This window comes from Euleptes europaea, chromosome 5 (assembly GCF_029931775.1).
Source record: "Euleptes europaea isolate rEulEur1 chromosome 5, rEulEur1.hap1, whole genome shotgun sequence".
In the NCBI taxonomy this organism is placed as follows: domain Eukaryota; kingdom Metazoa; phylum Chordata; class Lepidosauria; order Squamata; family Sphaerodactylidae; genus Euleptes; species Euleptes europaea.
This window is the reverse complement of record NC_079316.1, coordinates 96,110,729-96,116,941: the sequence shown is the minus strand read 5'-3', so window position 1 is coordinate 96,116,941 and position 6,213 is coordinate 96,110,729.

The window sequence follows — 6,213 nt, the reverse complement described above, 5'->3', positions numbered from 1 at the left end:
ATAACACCCTCTCTATCATTGGAACTAAAACAACAGGAAGTAGCCGCGGGACTGAATATCCGTCGCACTCGAGTTACTTTCAAATCATTCCTGAAGGAATAACCATCGAGAAGAGGCGATAGAAGGTCTGCAGCACTAGTAACTTCCTGTTTACTTCCTGATTAATCCGATCTAGAGCGACCGAAAAAACTCACTGGTATTTTAAAACTTTAAAATGCAATTTTAAAGCCAATTTCGACTCTTTTCAACCCGAAAAAATTACTAGGCTGATCTTTGAACTATCATCTTTTAACCAGCACCTTAAAGGCCCTGTCGGTGGACATGTATTTTACCAGCTTTTTTTGAATGTAAATGTCTCGACCCCGCTCTGGCTCACTACATAGCCCTGCCTATACTAAACTAAGGGACTCTTTACAAACCTCGACCATGGAAAAAAAGTTACAGGATATGCTAACTAAACAAACTGAGGCAACAAATAAACAGTTTGAACAGATGTCTGCACAGATGGCACAGTTGACTTCTATGATGACAAATCTTGGTCAAGCATCCCAAGCTATTAATCAGAAGTTGGATGTGGTCACTGGAGACTTGAAAGAAGTAAAAACTCAAATGATTGTTATGAAGACAGATATGCAAGCGATGGATGTATCAATTAAGAAAGTGATGGATGAGCACAAGGACACAAAGAAAAAATTAACAAGCCAAGAAAAACAGATTGAAACAATACAAGCGGATCAGATGGCGGCAAAAAATCAAATGGCAATGATGGAGATGAGAGTGAAAGAGACCAACCTTCGTATACGCAATTTTCCAGATATGATGGGAGATAATAAAGAATCTGCAATACCAAATTTGGCCTACTTATTTCAGATAGATGAACAAGAATTAAAACAAGCCATTAATAGAATATACAGGATACCACTACCTGCTAGAATGAGAAGATCTAAGCCAAGAGATTTGATGATAGTGTTCTATGACACCAGAGTTAAAGACAAGATTATGAAGATTCATTATGAAAATCCAGTGTCAGCAGGAGACTCCTCTCTTATACTACTGAAGGATATTCCAAGGCATCTACTTTCACAGAGGAATAACTACAAAGACTTTGTGTCTATACTGAAAGCTAATGGCATCAAATATCGTTGGATTATGCCACAAGGTTTGGCTTTCACCTATAAGGAAGTGAAAACGACAATTCTATCCCAAGCAGATGTGGGGAAATTTTTGAGAAAATATAAAATGGACCTTAAAGAATTACCTGGAGAGAAGGAGGAAGAAGAAGAGGAAGAAGAAGAGGTACAGGGTGCAGAAGGTGGTACTAAATTATAGACTTTTTATTTTGCTAAAAAATACTACATTATGGCAAAAGCAATTTCTTGGAATGTAAATGGACTGAATGAGAAAACTAAAAGGGCCAGAATCTTCAAATATCTACAGAAATATAAATACTCCCTAATTTGCCTACAAGAAACCCATATAGCTTCAAAGCATAAAAAATACTTGGAGAAACAGATGCTTGGACAAGCATTTATTGCTTCTGCTAAAACTAAAACAAAGGGAGTGGTAATCTATGCCCACCCCAGTCTCTGTCCAGAACTAGTATATAAAGACAATGAAGGAAGAATTGTAATTATCAGAACTAAAATATTGGGACAAAGGACAATAGTGGTTGGAATCTATGCACCCAATGAAGGGAAAAAATCCTTCTATGAAAAATTACATGACCTGATAACCCAGTACTCACAAGACCAAATTTTATTGATGGGCGACTTCAATGGAATTATTCTCCCATCTCTGGACAAAAAATCAAAAGCAAAAGATATCAATGATGGATGCTTGCCTAAAACTTTCTTTGCCATGGCTTCAGAATTAGAATTACAAGACATTTGGAGAACAATGAATACAACAGCTAAAGAATACACCTTTTATTCAGCAAGACACGATTCACACTCCAGAATCGATATGATATGGGCCAGTAAATCAATTTTCACGCAACTACGTAAAATTCATATTTTACCTAGAACTTTTTCTGATCACAATCCTGTTACCTTTGATTGGAACAATAAACAAGCATTTAGATGGCGAATGAACGATAAACTTTTAAAAGACAACCAGATACAAAAGGAATTACAGGTTTTAATGAAAGACTTTTTTGAAATTAACCTTAATGGGGAAACTTCTTTAAATACAGTTTGGGACGCATTCAAAGCTGTTCTGAGAGGTTTTATGATACAGAAACACTCGGCCTGGAAGAAGACTCAATTGCAATTTACAAACAACATACTTTGGAATTTACAAAATTTGGAGCAGAAATTGGTAATGGTAACACAGGAAGAGGAGAGAAGAGAAATTCAAATACAGATTTCTGCATCTAAACACCAATTAAATTTGGTAATAATGGAGGAAATGAATAAAAATCTGAAACTTGCTAAACAAAAGTATTTTGAATATGCAAATAAACCAGGAAATTTTTTAGCAACACAACTGAAGGACTCATTTCAAAAGAAGATTATAACAAAAATCCAAACTGCTAAAGGACCAGTTTATTCAACTTCAGAAATTCAGAAAGAATTTGTTTCATTTTACTCTAAGTTATATCAGAAAGAAAATACTCCAAAACAGAAAATAGACAAATTTCTAAACTCAATACAGATGAAAGCTTTGTCAATGACCCAGAGAGAATGTATTGAAGCTCCAGTAACAAGGGAAGAAATACAAGAAGCAATACTGAGACAAAAAACGGATAAAACACCTGGACCAGATGGAATTACTGCACTATTTTATAGAACTTTTAGTGACAATTTAGTTGGATTTTTTGGTTCACTTTACAATGCAATTTTGGACGAGGGAACATCCCCGGAGACTTGGTCACACGCATTTATATCACTGATACCCAAAGAAGGAAGAGATCCAGAAAAAACATCTAATTACAGACCTATATCGCTCCTAAATGTGGATTACAAAATTTTTGCTTCGGTTTTGGCATGTAGGATAAAGCAATTTATTAAGGATCTTATACATGAGGACCAAGCAGGTTTTATACCAGGAAGGCAAATAAAAGACAATGTAAGAATTTTACTAGATTCACTGGAATATTATGACCATAATATTCAACAAACTGCGGCTTTTGTATTTTTGGATGCAGAAAAAGCCTTTGATATGGTCTCTTGGAACTTTTTGAAACGGATTTTGGATAAATTGAATTTTGGAGATCGTTTTCAGAAAGGTATATCGGCTATTTACACCTCCCAACAAGCTAAAATTTTGGTTAATGAATCAATGTCAGATAACTGCCAAATCACGAAAGGGACTAGACAGGGATGTCCCTTGTCTCCACTTTTATTTTTGTTGGTGTTGGAACCGCTATGTGTGAAACTAAGAAGTATGGAGGACATCCGCGGGCTAAGAATTAAAAAACATGAATTTAAGTTGAGAGCATTCGCGGATGACCTACTGCTAATTTTGGAAAACCCAACACAGTCAATGAATATACTTCAGGAGACTTTGGATGATTTTGTATCAGGCTTTAAAGTGAATCAAGAAAAAACAAAGATAATATTTAAAAATTTATCGGAAATACAACAACAGGAATTTATATCATATACTGGCTGGGAGAAAGCTAACAAAGTTAAATACCTGGGAATTTGGATCACTGCAAAGAATAAAGATCTGTTAACCAACAATTACCTCAAGTTATGGGGTAAGATTAAAACTGATATGATTATATGGTCAAACAAAAAATTGTCATTAATGGGACGTATCTCAACGATCCAAATGAATGTCTTACCGAGGATGCTCTTCTTATTCCAAAATTTACCAATAATATCACAAACAAAATATTTTGAAACTTGGAGGAAAGACATTTCAAACTTCATCTGGCAAGGAAAAAAACCAAGGACTGCTTATAAATACTTGGTGGATCTAAAAACTAGAGGAGGTTTAGCACTGCCTAACTTTCAACTCTATGCTGAAGCGGTAGCTTTAGTATGGCTAAAAGACTGGATGAATTTGTCAAATGTACGTTTGCTAGACTTGGAAGGTTATAATAACTTAAGTGGATGGCATGGTTATTTGTGGTATGATAAAATTAAATTACAAGCAACATTCCGTAATCATATAATCAGGTCCTCTCTACTTCGTATTTGGATGAGATATAAACACATTTTGGAACCAGAAACACCGATGTGGATATCGCCCCAAGAAATGCTAACTTTGCGCCCACTTAGACCAGACAAATTTATTACTTATCAAGATCTAACTAATTGGGAAGGAAAGAAATGCTCACTAAAAGACTTTCAACTGCTTAAGGATGATTTACAATGGCTTCAATATTACCAAATCAAATCAGTTTTTGTACAAGATGCAAAAAAAGGTTTCTCTAAAGAAAAATCTCCTTTTCAAAGGATTCTACTAGACAATAATACAAAGCTGATTTCTAAAATGTATAATCTCCTTTTAACAATATACTGTGAGCAGGACACGATTAAACCAACTATGATCGATTGGGCTCAAAATGTGGGACATGATATTGTTTTAAATAAATGGGAAAGATTATGGTCTAAAGATTTAAAAGGAATAAAAGCACAGTCAGTGCGAGAAAACATCTATAAAATGATGTATAGATGGTATCTAACACCCAAGAAAATTGCAAAGATTTATAAAACGATGTCCCCTACTTGTTGGAAATGTAACAAAGAAATTGGTTCCTTTTATCACATGTGGTGGACCTGTGACAAAGCCAAAGACTTCTGGGACATGATTTATAACGAACTGAGATTAATACTACAAAAGAATATATCCAAAACACCAGAAATGATGTTATTGAGTATGATTCCAGACGACTTAGCAACACAAAGAACCTTTTTGATATATGCCACAACAGCTGCGAGACTGCTTTATGCAGCGAAATGGAAAGGGCTAGAAACTCCAGAGAAAAAAGACTGGATTGTTAAAATGTTTGAAGTGGCAGAAATGGCAAAACTCACAGCTATTCTAAATGAAGAAAATGACGTTCGGTTTTTGGGGGAATGGGGGGCGTGGATGCATTATTGTGAATATGAGTTAAAATTGGGAAGAATGGAAGAATATTTTCTAATCTGATCCAGAGGATTATTTTTGATTTTTTTTTTATATTGAATAAGCATAATTATATTTACTAACAGATTATGGTTTTTTATATATGGTATTGATATTTTATCAAGATTAGATTACCTATGACGGGAGGAACTTTTTATTAAGAGGCAGATAGAGGTGATGGGGAAGTCAAAAAATTTTCCATTTCTTTTTTTTCTTTTTTCTTTTCTCTTTTTTATTATATGATATGGAATTATAACAACTTTAGGTTAGAATTGAAATTCGATATTGTTATAGATGTTGTTTAATGCAATGGAAAATTTCTATCATAAAACCCAATAAAATTTATATAAAAAAAAAAGAAATTTAATTTATTTTAAGTTCTCCTCTTCCTCCCTAACACCAACTCAGTGAAATGTTGCTAGTAAATTTATTATCAAATACGATCCATATCCATAAAGCCTGTCCTTTTAACCAATTCCATTTATTAAGCTTCACCACCACGCCCCTGACCAGAATTCCAAAATACCCGCCCACTCCTGTACTTAAACCCCGCCTACTTCAACCTTTAATCCCGTCTACATAAGCACCTGGCGCTCACAGTAGAAGAAGTATAAGGAGGAGAGGTTTCAAGGGAAGGGGCTGTGGCTCAGTTTGTAGAGCATCTGCTTGGCGTGCAGAAGGTCCCAGGTTCAATCCCCGCCATCTCCAGTTAAAGGGACTAGGCAAGCAGGTGATGGGAAAGACCCCTGGCTCTGAGACCCTGGAGAGCCGCTGCCGGTCTGAGTAGACAGTACTGACTCTGATGGACCAAGGGTCTGGTTCAGTATCATGTGTCCAACCGCTAAAGGATGGGCGTGGCCCGTGAGGAGACTGACAAGTCAAAACCTCCTTTCAGAAGGGGCGTGGGAGGAGCCACGGAGACCGTTCCTACCTCAAGCGACCGTTGTTGTCAAGGCAACCAGCGTTCTCGCGGGGGGGTTGGAAAGAAGGCGAGGGGGCGGTGCTCGGCGAGGTCAGACTCCGCCTCGGTGATTGGCGTGAGGCGCGATGACGTCGCTGCTGGAGTGCGCGGGGCGGAAGCGCCTCGGTGCGGCGGTGTTTACAGCAGCTGGTCTCGGGCAGGGCCTGGCCGGCTCG